This window comes from Ambystoma mexicanum, chromosome 5p (genome assembly GCF_040938575.1).
Source record: "Ambystoma mexicanum isolate Mex_15411 chromosome 5p, UKY_AmexF1_1, whole genome shotgun sequence".
NCBI classification, from domain to species: Eukaryota; Metazoa; Chordata; class Amphibia; order Caudata; family Ambystomatidae; genus Ambystoma; species Ambystoma mexicanum.
The window spans coordinates 1,021,632,217-1,021,648,525 of record NC_090930.1 but is presented as its reverse complement, the minus strand read 5'-3'; the positions used below and the strand labels follow the sequence as shown (position 1 = coordinate 1,021,648,525).

Here is a 16,309-nt window from a genome sequence, read left to right as displayed (position 1 = left end):
ATGCCCATTTGCCTGGTACCCACGCCTACCCTTACTATCCCCATACCCAGCAAACTGATCTGCCAGATAAGGGACTATCCACTGTATTCTGTTTTTCTCCACTTTGCTAGATTAATAATTGCTGCTAATTTACTTTAACATACAGTTAGAATGTTCTATATAATTTGTAATGCAGCTTGATTAAATACTGCACATCTAGATTGATTTTTTGTATGGCTAGTTTGGTTTTATGCAAAACTAGATTATTTCTTACAGATCTAGATTTTTTTCAGATAGATTTACTTTATATTAAACTAGATTATTTTCTTGCAAAGGTAGATTATTTTGCTTTATAGCTATTTTTATTTTATGCACAGCAGGATTATTTTGCTACATAGCTCATTCTACTTTTTTTGCACAGCTATGTTATTCTACAAATAGATTGTGTCCTCCCACATATTCCACATCTTTGATATACGTTATCCAGCTTCAGCTGCTTCGGAATTGTTTTTGCGTCAGAGGGCGCTGTGCATCGATGGTTTCGGAAGTCGGGTTTTGCACCCGATGTGCAATCCAGACTGCTCAACATGCCCTTAGACAGGTCTCACCATTTTGGCAACAAGGCTGACAAGAGTCTTGAGAAGTTGCAGATCTCGAAGGCGGCAGCTAAATCTTTAGGTGCCACTATTAGGCAACCTCAGCCTTTTTGACCTAGTGGACAACCTTGGAGGAGTAGATCTTTTTGCTACTACTCCTCAGTTGGAAGGGTGTGTGGAATGGCTGGTCAAAGGTGCCAAAGATTTCCTCGTGGTGGACAAGGAAGAGGTGCAAAGCCAGCTCAAGCAGGGGCATCTTTACCATTTGCCACTGCATCAGCCGCCTCAAGACCTCACAGAGGTCTTGAGTCACATTTCATCAGAGGGAAGCAGACTGTCTCAGCATCTAGAAAAATAGCAAGACATTACTTTGAATGCTTGTCCTTTGGAAACTGTAGCCCACGGTTACTGCCTTCCTTTTATACAGAGACCTCAGAACAAACCCCCAAGGAATCACTCTTTGAGGATTCCAGATACGCTCCTTGTGCAGGAGATTTTAACCCTGCTAGAGAAATGCGCTATAGAACCAGTGTCTGTACGGTGAGGAACAAGGGTTGGTATTCCCCTTATTTCCTAATACCTAAAATGGACGGAGGTTGAGACCCATCTTGGACTTGAGATACTTGAACAAGTTCCTCAGGAAGGACAAGTTTAAGATGTTCACACTTTCTCCGATCCTTCAGGCCCTCCAACTCCAGGATTGGATGGTGTCATTGAACCTTCAGGATGCTAATTTTCATGTGCCAATCCATCTGAAGCACAGAAAATACCTGAGGTTCGCAGTTGGCGGTTCTCTATCAGTTGATGGCGATGGTGGCAGCGAGTCTCAGGAGCGGGGAGATTCATCTACCCCTACCTAGATGATTAGCTGATCAGGGCGCGTTCTCCCGAACAAGTCCTGCATCATCTCAACATCACCTGCCACTCCCTTCACAGACTGGACTCCTCCCTCAATTACAAGAAGTCCCATATGACACTTTCTCAAACTCCAATTCATCAGAGCTTTTCTGGATGCATCCTTGGGAAAGAGCTCGCCACCCGAGGTGAGAGCTCAAGACATTCTACAGATGGTCACAAAATTTCAAAGTTCCCTGTGTCTCCCAGACTTTTGTTTTTGGTTGCTTAGCCTCATGGCATCCTGCATTTTTCTGGTGCCAGACGCCTATCTGAGCAGAAGATCCCTCCAGTGGGCTCTCAGAACTCGATGGTCCCAATTCTAAGGAAAGATGTCGGACCTACTTCAGGTTCCAAGCAGGGTCACAAAAGATCTTCTGAGGTGGGCTTGTGAGGACAACATTCTTCAGGGAGAACCTTTTTGGCAACCATGGCCGGAGATCACAGTAGTGACGGACGCCTCACTCATGGGGTGGGGAGTCCACACCAACGATCTGACAGTCAGTGGTCGTTGGTCACCATCGGAGTCCAAACTACATATCAATCTTTTGGGGCTGAGGAGAATCAGACTAGCGCTGAAGGCCTTTCTTCCCTCTGTACGGGGAAAGAATGCCCTCATAATGACAGACAACATAGTGGCCATGGACTACCTCAACAAGAGAGGTGTAGGGTCACTACCACTGTGCAGAGCGGCAATGCAGCTCTGGTATTGGACAATTCAAGAAGTAATCTTTCTATAGGCAGCTCACCTAGCTGGAGAGGAGAACACAGCGGCGGACACTCGTGAGTAGGCAGAGCACAGTCTCCCACGAGTGGGAACTAGCTCAGGAAGTCCTTCAAGAGATCTTCACCCTTTGGGGAACCCCTCAAGTGGATCTGTTCAACCGGAAGTGCAAACTGTACTGCTCCCAGGAATTTCCTCCAAGAGGAGCTCTAGGAGACGCATTTGTGGTGGACTGGGAATTTCCACTCATGTATGCGTTTCCTCCAGTCCCTGTCATTCCTCACGTGATCAGGAGGTTGAGAAAGTTTGGGAAACACATGATCATAATTGCCCCGGATTGGGCCAGGGGCACGTGGTACCTGGACCTTGTGGATATGTCCATCTGTCCTCCAATACCTCTTCCACAAAGAGAGGACCTTCTCTCACGAGAAGAGGGTTGGGTTCTCTATCCAGAGATGAAAACACTCTTCTCCAGCATGGGGTCTGGCATGAATTCACATGCTCATGAATATTCCCTGTCGTCGAGCTAGGAATCCTCGGTAAAGAAAAAATCAGTTTGTTTAGGTTCTGAACTGTCTTTCTATTCCTAACCAATCACTGGTCTCTGGGTCATACTGCCCCCAGCCAATGACTGCCCTCAACCTAAGCCCCTCCGCTGGCAGCCATCTTCAGATTTTTACTGCACGTTAAGTGCTGGAAGTCCTCGTGCTGTAACTCTCAAGCTGTTATTGCGTGTTGTGTTTTTTTGAAGAGTTTACTCTTATTTTTTCGGTCAATCGAGCCGCAAGCTCCACCGATTCAACTTCCGATCAACGGCGACCAGTTTCAGAATTTTTCGACGCCCCTCAAAGGCGTATTTTCGTAGTGTTTTCACTTCTTGGAGGATTCCGGAAGATCTTTGAGGCCTACCCTGCGTGGTCATGGCCCAGGACATAGGAGACACGACGCCTGTTGGATGCAAGCTGTTTAGGATCTGCCCTGGATGTGGATTACAGAATGTCTTCAAGGAAGATGAGCATTCCCGGTGCCTCTACTGCCTTCACGATGACAACGGACGTGCAGAAGGACTGTGCGTTCTGTAAGAACATGTCCGTCTGGACTATGAAGGACAGTCTTATTCGGCTCACTAACTGGCTGGCGGGGAAGAGCCCAGCAGCAGGTGAGGAGGAGTGGTCTTCTAAGACCTTTGAGAGCGCTCCAGTGACGGTAGCCCAACAAAAGGCTAAGCACCGTGAGTCCGTGGGCACCGGTAGCGCTCTTGGTTCGGGCTCCTCGGCAGCCAGGCACGGCGCAATGTCACCGATGGCATCATCCACGAGCCAACGCTCTGGCTCGGTGAAAAGGAAGTCGGAGAACCCTGGTAAGCTTCTGGAGAAGCCCCGGTCGATCCTGACAGACAGCCAAGGGGGAGCGAGGCGGTGACCCTACCCCCACGGTGAAGGCCTCAAGGTCGTGAAGGCTCTTCACTCGGCTAAGGCATCGATTGAATGAGTCGTGGCGGCCCTGGCGCAGCCTGCAGAGGCTACCCCAGTGGAGACCACCTCCGGGCCTAGAGTTTCCCTGCCACCTAGGAGGGAAACTTCTTTCCAGCCTATCGATAAGACCCCTGTGAAACCCTGGGATGAGAAAGAGGGGGGGGCATGGTAGCCCTAACTGACACAGATGCCAACTCCGAGGATGAGCTGGCTGGCATCAAAAAGATCCTGGACGAGAAGTTTGAGGAGGCCAGAGCCCACGGGAGGGATCCCGACGAGGTAGATTTAGAGAACAACGGTGGGGCCGACGAGGAACCGCAGACCATCAAGGAAGCGGAGGAACCCGTGCCCCAGCCTTCGTTCCCGTTGCAACCGATGCCACAAGACAATTTGGGGGCAATCCTGATAGCTTTGCAGACCCTGTGTACGCCGATGAGTACAAGGTTGACTTTGCCACCAGTGGACGATCCAGCTGCGCCTGGACCGTCGGGGAGCCCGCCGAAGAAGCAGAGGTGAGTGCATCCTCCACCTCCCTTCCAGCCTTCACCCCCATCCCCTCCTCCAAGAGACGAGATGGGGAAGGATGACGACGACGGTGGTGATGGGACGGATCTCCCATCATCCCCTGCCCGGGACCTCCCATCCCCCGACGAAATTGGCTCCTTTCACGCCATGATCGCCAGGGCATCGGAGCTGTTCCAGCTATGCCCGAAAGAGCAGAAGGAAGGGTTCCTCTACCAACGACCGGGGGCCAAGATGAAGACTGTCCTCTCAGTCCCCTTTCTGGAAGACATCTGGGACGAAGGACTGTCCCTTCTGATGAACCTGTCCACGGCCCCGGCGAAGAGGGCCGGTACGAGAAGTAGTACCGGGTCCCGGACTGCGCTCCTATGTGCCTCAGGGCACAGCCATCCCCGGATTCGGTGGTGTCTGCGGCAGCCAAGAAGAAATCGGCAGGGGCGACGGCATCAACTTCCACTTCCCCGCCGGACTCCGAGGGGAAGAAGCTGGATGCCATGGGACAACAGGTCATCTCGTCGGCAGCGACGACCATCAAGACGGCCAACGCCCTCGCGATCGTGGCGCGCTACGACAGGGAGCTGTGGTTCAAGATCGCTCCCATCCTGGACTTCCTCCTAGATGACAAGAGGGCAGAAGCCCTTGAAATCCTGCAGGAAGATGAGGTGGCGTCGACATCACGGTGGCCACGGACATCGTCGACACCGGCTTTCGCCAGATGGGCAACAGCGTTTGCCTTCGTGGTTGGCTCAGGGCCACTGATTTCCATCAGGACGTGCAGACCAGGGTACTGGACATGCCCTTCAACGGGAACAACCTGTGCGGCAAGGCAGTGGACGAGTCACTTCAGGCCATCAAGGCGGACTCTGAGACGGCCTGGGGCTTGGGTTCTCTCCATCAGCGACAGTGGTCCTTTCGGACCTTTGGAGGCAAGCCACAAGGTACCTCCAAAGAATTCGGCGGCAGTGCCTCGTCGTACCGCCAGGCAGCCCGCTCCTCGTCTCGGGAATCCTTCAGAGGCCGCAACAAGACAGGAGGGCATTGTCGTCGCCAGGGAGGCCACGGTGGCAAGGCCCCAGCGAAACAAGACTGAACCGGCCGTGACGTTGGGTCCCCCACCCAAGCACCCCGGTGGGAGGCCGGCTGGCGAATTTCGTCAGCATGTGGGAGTCCATCTTCACCGACCGTTGGGTGCTGGACGCCATGGCCAACGGGCACTCCCTGAAGTTCCAAAGAAAGTGTCCCCGTTTTCTAACTGTGGCCAGGAAGGAAAACCACGCGCCACAGCTGCTTCTGGAGGTACGAGCAATGTTGAGAACGGGCACGATGGAACTCGTCCCAGAAAGGCTCTGGGGCTCCGGAGTATACTCGCGGTACTTCCTTGTCTGAAAGAAGACCGGCAGCCGAGCCTAGACCTTCGCCGCCTCAACAAATATATCAAATCCCAGAAGTTCCGGATAGTCACCCTTCAACACGTGCTGGGACAATTGGAGGAAGGCGACGCTTACTTCCACATCCCCGTACAAAAAGGGCATCGAAAGTTCCTACGGTTCGTGGTCCAAGGGCGGCACTACCAGTTCAAAGCCCTACCCTTTGGGATGAAGTCAGCGCCAAGGGTCTTCAAGTGCCTGGCTCCGGTGGCGGCACGGCTGCGCTTGCAGGGGATCCACGTATACCCCTAACTGGATGATTGGCTCATCCGAGCAAAGTCAAGAGAACTCACCATCGATCACACAGCTAAGACCGTCCACCTGCTCACGGAACTGGGATTCTCAATCAACTTCGCAAAAAAGTCCCACTTGATACCGTCGCAGGGCGCCCTGTTCCTGGGAGCCAGACTCGACACAATGGCACGGCTGGCTTCACCGTCGGAGGAGCATGATGTTCTCGTGCATCTACCTTGTGCGTCTGTGCAGGTTGCGGCTGCGGCCACTGCAGGAGTTCCTCGGCGCGCATTGGATGCAAGCGGCGGGCAGCTTCGAAGGCAAGATGTCACCTCAACGAGACTTTCCGCCAAGCGATCCGGTGGTGGGGCAACCGCGCGCATCTAATGGCGAGTATGGACTTCCAGACCCCAGCACATCAGGAAACGGTGACGACGGACGCCTCTCTGGAAGATGGGGAGTGCACACCGGAGATCTCCATGCAAGAGGACTTTGGCTCCCGGAGGAGAGGTCACTACACCTCAACGTCCTGGAGCTCTGAGCAATGTTCGGGGCCCCCTGTCCCTCAAGGGCAAGGCGGTGCGGGTCTTCACCGACAACACCACCACAATGTTCTACACCCGGAAGCAGGGGGGCACCAGATACCCAGCCTTATCCAAGGAAGCACAGGATCTGTGGCACTGGGCCGTTGCCCACGGGATGTTCCTGGTACCCTTCCATCTGGCAGGAATTAAGAACACCATCGCTGACTCACTCAGCAGGGAGCTGCGCTCTTGCCACGAGTGGGAGCTTCGGCAGGATCAAGTGGATCTCCTGTTCTGACGATGGGACAATCCCCGGATCGATCTATGGCTCCTGCAGCACTAGAGTTTGGGGGGGTACAATATCCCGGCAGACTGCAAGGAGGTGCTTGCAAAGGCCAGGGCGCCCTCGACTCAGTGCTATGGACACAAATGGAAGAGGTTCTCTATCTGTTGCCGTGCACAGAAGATGAAGCCTCTGCGGATTACAGCCCCTCAAGTGCTGCCGTACTTGTTGCCGCTGGCCAAGTCGGGGCTGGCGCACGCCTCTATCAAAATCCATCTGGCGGCGATCTCCCGCTACACCAGAACACCGGGGTGGTCATCTCTGTGGTCTCATCGCTTGGTGAAGGAGTTCATGAAAGGACTGTTCCGCTCGTTTCCTCCGGTGAAGCCTCTGGCCCCGGCGTGGGAGCTCAACATGGTGCTGACCAGGCTCATGGGCCTGCCATTCCAGCCTCTGCATTCGGCACCGTTGAAGTTCCTATCGTGGAAGACAGCGTTTCTTGTGGCCATCACCTCTGCACGACGAGTGGGAGAAATCCAGTCCCTCTCCTGTAAACCTCCATATCTGACATTCCACGAGACGAGGGTAGTGCTGAGGACGCATCCCTCCTTAATGACCAAGGTGCCGTCGGACTTCAATCTCAACAAGCCCTTGGTGTTGCCTGTTTTCTTCCCGTCGCCTTTGTCGCCGGCAGAGAGGACTTTGCACTCGCTGGATGTGGCTAGAGCGCTGAAGTTCTACGTGGACCGCACAAAGAGTCTTCGGAAGACATCACAGCTGTTTGTGAACTTTGGACCTGTGAACCAAGGGAAGGCCCTCTCGAAGGCTTCCATTTCCAGATGGCTCTCCGGCTGCATCATGCACTATCACTGGTTGGCAAACCGACCATTGCCCAGCCGTCCAAGAGCCCATTCAACCAGAGCGATCTCTGCTACCACAACGTTCCTGTCTGGGGTGCCCCTGCTGGACATCTGCAGGGCTGCTACGTGGAGGTCCACCCACACCTTCACGAGATTCTGCTGCATCGAGGGAGGAGTCCAGAGTCGGCCAGGCAGTGCTGCGCAACCTGTTCGCTTGAAGGTGAGCCTGGTGAGGAGGTAAGAGATACTTAATGTTGAGTTGTTGAAATCCTTAATGTTGAGCCTTGCCACCTCTCGTGGTTGTGCATGTGTGTACTGCTATGTATTCTTGTATTCATGAGCATGTGAATCCATGCCAGACCCCATGCTGGAGAAGGAACAAGTTACTTACCTGTAACTGTTGTTCTCCAGCATGGGTCTGGCATGGATTCACATGTGAATCCTTCCGCCAACCCCTTTGAAGCTCTTCTCTTGGTCCTACTTGTTGGGGATAATTCTCATTATATGGATAATTTCCCTTACCTAGTGAGTCCCTCAGCAGTTTTGCTGGATTTCTGGAGTTTATTGTTTCCACTTGGTAAGAGTGTGAGCTTTTCCCCCACTCTTACCTGTGTTTTGCCATGTGTATTTAATCTGTTTTTGTGATTGTGGACTCTGGAGTACACCGCTTCAGTAGTCCCACTCTTTGTGATACACTGCACCTTCAGTGCAGTGACACAGGGTTGTCTTTTAGACTTCCCACCGACTCCATTTCTGGGGCTGACTACTGTCCCCCAGAAAAGGGTAAATTTGCCATTAACTTTACATGGTCATTTAACCACAGATCCAGTACACCCCATCTTATATGGAGTATTGGAAAGGGTTAATTCTTAGCCCTTTTTATCTGTACCTCTCGGAGCATTGTTTCGCTCCCTTAAAATTAAGACTTGGCTGGTGGCAGTGGTACCTACCCTAATTTTCCTACCGCGATTATATTACATAACGTGGTATTGTTTTAGGCTATTTTAGTAGCCTCGAACTTCAAACCCGCTAGCCCAAATACTTTTAATTTCGGCTGCGGTTGGGTTTAATCACCATTTCTTTCTGTTAACCTCCTTCTTGGGTCTTTCTTTGCGCGGCAAACCAGGTTTGCCTCCTTTGTTCGCTGACCTTTGGCCGGCTTCGGACCAGAAGCCCTCCTTTGGCATCTGGGTGTCTAGGTGGGCTGACTGTGAGGGAGGGGTGTAGCCACCCCCTGCACAGGGTCTCCTTGGAGACCCAAGTCACACTTTGTAGTGATTGGCTGAGGTGGTTTTCCGGGCTGGACAACCCCCCTGCTGAGTGATTGACAGCCAGGCTGTGTGAATGGGGGATTTTGGCATAAAAGGCAGGACTCTTGAGCTAGAAGGCAGAGTCGCCTCGAAGTACAAGGAACCGATGAGAAGCGGAGAAGAAGACGGCTGCTGCAACCCTGAGTCCCGGTGAAGCCCTGCTGCAGTCCTGAGCTATCTACCCCTTCAACGACTAAGAGAAGATCCAATCCAGAGTCGTCTTCCCTTGAGCCCAGGTGGGATCAACCAGCTCGTCTTTTCTTCAGTCAGAGAATCCTCTCCTGGGTCGAAATCGCTGCTGTGCTGTAGTGGTCCGGATAGCCATCAGAAGAGCCTTCTCCTGATTTAAAGGAGTGCACCTTTTATTCATTGTTGTCTTTCTCGCTGCTGGCCTCATCCCTGGGTAGTGCAGATTGCTCCAGACGTCCTCCTTCTTGTCCCCCCGACTGAAGCCGCAGGAACCGTGAGTCTGCAAGAACTACCAGGAACAACTGCCGTGGCACCAGCTTTTCTCCAACAGAATAAGGTACTGTGCACACTTGGTCTTTCTCTCCGTCTGACCAGCTGGAATCGGGTTGAACCCTTTTCCTCCACGAAGATTTGTTATTTCTTCCCTCCTTCTTATAACGTTTCCTTCCATATGACAATCTTTACGAACTCTTGGCATCTCGAATCTCCTGTTCAACATGTGATCCTCGCCAACTGAGCCTCTGCTCCATTGACACTGGCGCAGGCCTATTGACTTTAATCTGTATCTTTGAACTTGTCCTCAAGCCTCCTTGCCTTGAAAAAGTATCGTCTTTGATTTTTATTCACTTCCCTGTTTTTAAATTCTTAAGTACAAAGTGTGTTAACTTTTTGAGCACTTCTATCCTCGGGTACGCGTTAGTATCGCAACCCTGTTCTGTCAAATCTAATGTACTTACCTTGAATTTACTGGTAATCTCTGCAACTGCTCATATACTCTTGAGATGAGCCTGGTGCTCCGCTACTGCTACCACTTTAACATAGTAGTACAGGCTTGTACCAAAGGTGAACTTGTATTACCACTTATCGTCTTAATTGTGTGTAGTGGTCCCTAAGGGCACTGCACAGGACTCTGCCTAACACTGGTGTACAGCGGTGAGCATTTGAAAGTAGAATGATTGCACTTAGAGTGCTGCTGTTGCTTTGGGTCAAATAACCACAAGGCTGAACACCACAAATTCTATTAGCTAAAGAAATCATGTCATATATGGAAAGCTACACTGAAGAGGGTCTCGAACTACACTGCTGAGGTTTTGAGAACCATGTGTAGGGAGAGGAGTCTCTCTGGTAAAGGAAAAACATCTGAACTGGTTGCTAAGTTATTAGGAAAACAAAGTCTGTAGAGTGGGTCAGAAGGGCCTACCCCTCCAGCAAATGTGGATACTGATGTTTCTGATTCTGAGAGTGTTGAATTGGATAACCCTTTGTTAGAAGTTCCTACCAACACCCTGCCTGCTCAGCAACCACTTTTCCCTTGTTTTTAAATTAAGTACAAAGTGTGTTTTGACGTTGTGAGCATTTCTATCCGCGGGAACGCGTTAGTATCGCAACACTGGTCTGTCAAATCGTAATGTACTTACCTTGAATTTACTGGCCCAAGTGGAATTGGTTGTGTGTAGTGTATTTTACGTGTGGTTTCAAATTTATAGTAGTGTTGTGTTTTATAACTGATGGTTTTAAAATAAATGTACTTATATTTTTTACCTAAAACCTTGAGTCAGTGTTTGCCTGAGTCACAGTAATTGTGTTCCTTTGTGTAATCTCTGCTACTGCTCATATACTCTTGAGATGAGCCTGGCTACTCCGCTACTGCTACCACTTTAACATAGTAGTACAGCCTTGTACCAAAGGTGAACTTGTATTACCACTTGTAGTCTTAATTGTGTGTAGTGGTCCCTAAGGGCACTGCACAGGATTCTGCCCAACACTACTGCCACTTTACGTGCTACCATATCTGAAGATGGCTGCCAGAGGAGGGGTTTATATTGAGGGAAGTCATTGACTGGGGCCAGCATGACCCACAGACCAGTGATTGGTTATGAGTAGAAAGACAGTTCAGAAACAAAACTGAAACTGATTTTTTCTTTACCAAGGATTCCCACCCAGACGACAGGGAATATTCATGAGCATGGGAATCCATGCCAGACCCATGCTGGAGAACAGGTACACGTAAGTAACTTGTTCCAACCTTCACACTTGGTTTCTGAAAGGCTGAGATGCAAGGTTTGGGACCTCCCGGATGGTGTTAAGGAGATTTTGCTTTCGGCCAGAAGGCCAGCAACAAAGTCTTTTTGCCGTTTGAATAGGTTCTGCAACTGGTGCAGAGAAAAGAATGTAGATCCTTTGCTTTGTAAAATACTGGATGTCTTATCCTTTCTAATATCTTTAGCCAATCTGCTGCTCTAGATTGGTACCATTAAAGAATATTTGGCGGCGCTGTCCATCTTTAAGCGCTCGTCAGAGGAATGTTCATACTTCAAAATTCCACTGGTGACACAATTTCTAAAGGGGCTCACCAATATGTTCCCCCATCTCCTTTCCATGTTCCAGTTTGTGACCTTAATCTGGTTCTACAATTCCTAATGTGTGCACCTTTTGAACCTTTACACTCATGTCCTTTAAGGTTGTTAACCTTTAAAACCATTCTATTGGTAGCTCTAACATCCGCCCATAGAGTGAGTGAGTTACTCACTGCGGTGTCGACCAGGGATCTACCCTCTCTCCCTGGCTGTTCAACCAATACCTGGCACTTCTTGCCCACCGCATTGCTGCTCTTTGCCCCAATTTTTACAGCTATGCGGATGGCACTCAGCTCATTTTCAGGCTACCTTCGGCCCCCTCTTCTCCGTCTCGCATCACTGTCTGTCTGCTATCCAGGAGTGGTGTGCCGCCAATGACCTCTGCCTTAATGCCAGTAAGACTGAGTTTCTCCTCATCGGCACTCCCGCGCCCTCCTTTCCGGTCGCTCTCTGGCCGGTCTCTCTTGGCCCTCTTCCTGCTCCGACCAGCGAGGCTAAAATCCTCGGGTCATCTTCGACTCCACACTCTCCTTCTCTCCTCACATCTCTGACGTCTCTAAGAAGTCACACTACCAGCTGCACCTCCTTAGAGGTATTCTTCCTTTACTCTCCTTCCCCCAGAAGCTCACTGTCTCCAGAGCTCTGGTTCTCTCTAGGCTGGATTATTGCAACAGCCTCTTTCTAAATCTGCCTGCCTCTACTCTCCGCCATCTACAACTCATCCAGAACAGGACTGCAAGACTTGTCCTTGGCCTCAAGCCCAGGGATCGCATCTCTCCAGGACTGAAATCTCTGCACTGGCTCCCAGTGGCTGCGAGGATGAAGTTCAAAACCCTCTGCATTGTCCACAAGGCCTTCTGGGGCCTCAATACCTTCAATTCTCTCTTCCTAAATATCTTCCTTCTCGAGCTCTTTGCTTATCCGCCTCCCTCAGGTTCAGTCGCTTCTCCAAGCAACGAGTCAGTGGTAGATCTTTCTTCGTCTGGGGTCTCCATCTGGAACAGCCTCCCTGAAACCTGAGGAGAACCATCTCCGGTCCCGGAAGTACCTCAAAACCTTTCTCTTTGCTTGTGCTTTTTCTCCTCCTCTCCCCTGCTGATCTCCTGGCTGAACTGAAACTGCATTGGTCACATGGCCATCCTCTGATCTTGGGCCCAGGTCCCTCCCCCACCAGTCACACACACCCCTGCACTGCCTGCCTGGCAATCCGCGCACTTGGGGACTGTTTTTGTATCCCTACAGTCCCACTACCAGCACTTGACACCTGATGTCTGCACTTACCTTTTGCACTTGCCATCTGCTGGCCGTTACTTTTACCTATTGTTATTACTCTACTCCCATGTACTGCACTGTCCGTTCCCCCTAACCCCACACTTATCCCTTCCCTTCCCATCCATTTGTGCGATCTGAATGACACCTGGCATAGAAGGCTCATTGTCTGTCCTCCCTTTGTTCCCCCTCCCTTGCCTCTCTGCGCCTTGTAACACTTGTGTATAGGCACGTTATAAATGCCACATCATATCATCGTCCAAGCCACCATTTACTACCTTTCATAAGGATTAGGGTAGTTCTAAGGGTTAAAATTAAATTTTTACCCAAAATCATTTCTGATTTCCACATAGGACAAAAAATGCTGTCTTCTTTCTATCCATCCTCATCCTAGCAAGGAAGAGGAGAGGTTTCATGAGTTGGACTCTTGTAGAGCTTTAAGCTTTTATATATCTAGACTGTCAAAACTCTGTATTGATGATCAACTTTTCATTGACTATACAGGCCACAAACTGGGTCAGGCTGTTACCAAACAGACCTTATCCAGATGGATTATTTTGGCCATTTCAGAATGTTACAGGCTGGCAGGAAAGGATCCTTCTGAAGGGTTAAGGGTCCATTCCACCAGGTGCAAGGCTACCTCTACAGCTCTGCAAAGGGGTGTACCAATAAAAACTATTTGTGAAGCGGCAACGTGGTCTACTATTCACATGTTCACAAATCATTGCTGCCTGGAATATATTCCCCCGGTCAGGATGGTAGCTTTGGAAATGCAGTCCTGCACTCGGTTCATGAAAACTATTAATATCAAATTCTACTCCCTCCACCAAATTAAACACTGCTTTGGGAGTCTATCAGAGATGAGGAATACGTGGCAGGACACAATCCATACGAAGAACAAGTTATTACTTACACCTGGTAACGTTCTGTCGGCTGGATGTTCCTCACACGTATTCTTAATTGCCCTCCCAACCTACCCCACAGTCGAATTTCCCATGCTATTGCAGCTTTCGTTCCTTCAAGGCCGAGTACAGTCATTCCTGTGGTTATGCGGTTATTTCTACTGTAAGTGAAAAAACAGAACTGAAGCCAACCGGCTCTGCGCATGCTATATATGCCTTCGATGACATCAACCCCCCAGACGGAGGCCTTCGAGGGACATTGAGTCGACGCCATCGACGCACCACGCCCTCTGCCGAAAGAACATTCCCGAAGCAGCTAAAGTTGGATAACGTGCATCAAAGAAGATGAATACATGGCAGGAACATCCAGTCAAAAGAACGTTACCTGGGGTAAGTAACTTGTTCCTCTAAACCGCTCCATTATTATGCTTCACAGCTATTTTGATTTTATGCATAGCTTTGTTGCATTTTGGTTAATTTTGTGTACATCTAGATTAACCTTTGCAGAGACAGATTAACATTTACACAACACAATTCTTCATTGCAGCTATATTCATTTATTTCTGCACAACTAGATACATTCATTGCACAGTTATACTGATTTCAGTGCATCGAGATTCATTTATATACTCCGATATTAATTGTTGCACTCCCAGATTAATTGTATGCACAGCTAGTTGGATTGTTGCAGCTAACTACTTTGCCCACTGCATGGTTAGAGTTGCAGTTGCACAGCTAAATTAATTGTTGCCTAACTAGAATAACAAGTGTCGCTAAGTCAATCTTTTGGCACAGCCAGATTAATGCTTGCAAATCGATATGAATTAGTTGCACAGGGAGCTTAATTGTGTTGCAAGCTAGATTCATTGTTGCAGCTAGATCGATTTATTATGCACCCCTCAATTCATATGTTACACGGCTTAATTGCTCCTGTCATTGATGGGCTTTTACACAGCTGGATTGACTCTCTGCAAAGCCAAATTAATTGTTTTACAGCTGGAGCCAGATTTATGTGCTGCACATCTAAACTAATCTCACCAATCCAACACATTGGTGCTCTCATGGTATCAGACAAGGTACATTACTGCAATTGATTTCAGCACCAGAAACTCTTCCACATTTTTGTGGGCAACTAGAATCCAACCGCAAATGTCAGAAAGCGAGCAGAGCATTGGCCCAGGACGCACATCACTGGAAAAACATCCTCTCCACCTATACAGTCCACCCACCATAGGAAATTTATTTTATCATGGCCCACCTAAGGAAAGACTGATGTTACAAGAAGGGAATCCGCAAACTACTACGACATCGATGTGAAAAACGTCATCCGTCAAACTACTTATCCACTTATGGACCAAGGCCTAGCAATTTCATTAAAGACTCATCTGTGAGGAGCAGACCTCCGCTGAGACCAAAAACTTTCCACATCTCATTTTACCTCTAAACTCGCTACAAGCCCAATGTACAGTGCAAAAGGGGCCAGGCAGGATTTGGGAGGAGGAGGAGACACGGGTGGAACCAGCAGAAGGCAACATAGTGCTTGCATGCAATCTGGATCACAATTGATTCACTGTATCGGTAGACTAAAAATGGCAACTGTGAGGAATCTGAGGGCGTCCTCACTTTTGTCCAAAATAACCTGCCGAAACGCCCTTAGGTGGCAAGGGAAAAGCTGTCTCTTTCGATCCTGACACTGGGGATGGATATGGGAGGGAGGAATGCCTGGGGCGTGGAGATGAGGCACTCTTGGGTGAGACGCGGTATCCCCCATTTCCCTTTAGTCAGGAATCAAATATCCCCTAGACTTATATGGACATTTCCAATCCCTTCACTATTGTGTTATAAAACCATCTCCCGGTTGTTAGGGAGAATTCTCTGTAAAGGGTAATTTCCCAAACCTAGTGAGTCCCCCAGCAGCTTTGCTGGATTTCTGGGGTTTAATTTTTTCTCCTGCTAAGAGTGAGACTCTTTTTCTCCCACTATAAGGCATGATTTGAGAATGTCCTTTGACTATGTAACGTGTTTTATGGGCTATGGGGTCTTTTACTCCATAGGGCTTCATGTGTTTTTGGTATATGTGTTACACAGCACCCTCAGTGCAGTAACACAGGGGTGTCATAGTGACCCCCAAACATAGACTCCATACCCTGGGTCTGACTGTCTCCCAGGGAATGTAAAGTCACCATTGACTTTACTAGTTTTAAATTGTGAACAGAACCAGTACAAACCATCATATTGTGGAAGTACTGGAAGGGGTAATTCGATTGCCCCTAGGTCTGTTTTCCAAGTGGGCACTGCCCAGTCCCCCCTTGTCGAGTTTCTGGCTGGTGGCAGTGGTTACCACGCGAAATATTCCTCTGGAATATTTCCTATGGTATTTTCCCATTCATTTTAAACGCACCACTTTTTTGGTGCAATGTTAGATACCGCTGGGTTATTTATTTAATATTTATTCCCCGGTTGGGTCTTTTTGCCAGGACTCAGTTTTTTAATGCTGTTTGTGTTCGCCTCTGTAACTCCAACCCAAGGCGAGCCCTTTGTTCCCTTTTGGCGGGCTTCTGCACAGAAGCCTCCAAAAGTGTTGCCACTCTGTCTGGGTCTACAGGATGTGTGGGAGGGGGGAATAGCCACCCTGGACTGAGTTGCTTTGGCAACTCAAGTCGCACTCTTGTGTGATTGGCCCAGTGGTGAGCTGCCCGGCTCACCACTTAGCATGTTTGATTGACAGCTAGGCTGATGAATGGGGTTTTGCTGCATAAAAGCA

The 16,309-nt window shown here is 49.5% G+C and overlaps 1 protein-coding gene across 10 annotated transcripts in view; it reads left to right on the top strand.

Annotated features, from left to right (window-relative positions):
- PRP4K (pre-mRNA processing factor kinase PRP4K) overlaps positions 1–16,309 on the top strand; it is a 1,306,928-nt gene that overhangs the window by 346,845 nt on the left and 943,774 nt on the right. The window lies entirely within an intron of this gene.